Source organism: Solanum tuberosum, unplaced genomic scaffold, assembly GCF_000226075.1.
Source record: "Solanum tuberosum cultivar DM 1-3 516 R44 unplaced genomic scaffold, SolTub_3.0 scf00110, whole genome shotgun sequence".
Taxonomy (NCBI): Eukaryota; Viridiplantae; Streptophyta; class Magnoliopsida; order Solanales; family Solanaceae; genus Solanum; species Solanum tuberosum.
The window spans coordinates 975,080-975,960 of NW_006239037.1; positions in this window are offsets into that span (position 1 = coordinate 975,080).

Genomic DNA, 881 nt, shown 5'->3' on the forward strand with positions numbered 1-881 from the left:
CTCTTGGGATCTCCAGTCTGCTAGATAGAGTTACCGTTATGCTTACTTGTCCTAAGCCGTAAACCCATTCCCTTAGATGATCTTTCAACTGCCTGTCTTACTAGGCCTTTCATTAGTGGATTTGACACATTATCGCTTGACTTCACATAGTCAATTGTGATAATTCCACTAGAGAGCAGTTGTCTTACGGTGTTATGTCTCTGTCGTATATGATGAGACTTCCCGTTGTACATGACGCCCTACCTATTGTTGCTTGACTATCACAATGTATGCAAATAGGTCCCACAGGTTTGGGCCAGAATGGAATATCCTCTAGGAAATTTCAGAGCCATTCAACTTCTTCACCAGCCTTATCTAAAGCAATAAATTCAGATTCCATTATAAAGCGAGTGATATATGTCTGTTTGGACGATTTCCAAGAGACTGCTCCTCCACCAAGTGTAAACACATAACCCCTTGTGGATTTTACTTTATTTGACCCGATGATCTAATTTGCATCACTATATCCTTCAATCACGGCAACATATTTATTATAATGCAAAACATAGTGTTGTGTATGTTTCAAATACCCCAACACACGTTTCATTGCCATCCAGTGAGTTTGATTCGGATTACTGGTGAACCGACTCAGTTTGCTAATAGCACATGCTATATCTGGCCGCGTACAATTCATAATATACATCAAACTTCCCAACACTCTGGCAATATTCCAATTAAGAGTCACTTTCGCCTACATTCTTTTGAAATATAAAGCTTAAATCAATTGGAGTTTTGACAACATTGAAATTCAAGTACTTGAACTTATCCAATACTCTTTCAATATAATGAGATTGAGATAATCCTGGTCCCTGAGGAGTTTTGAGAATCCTAATCCCTAAGAT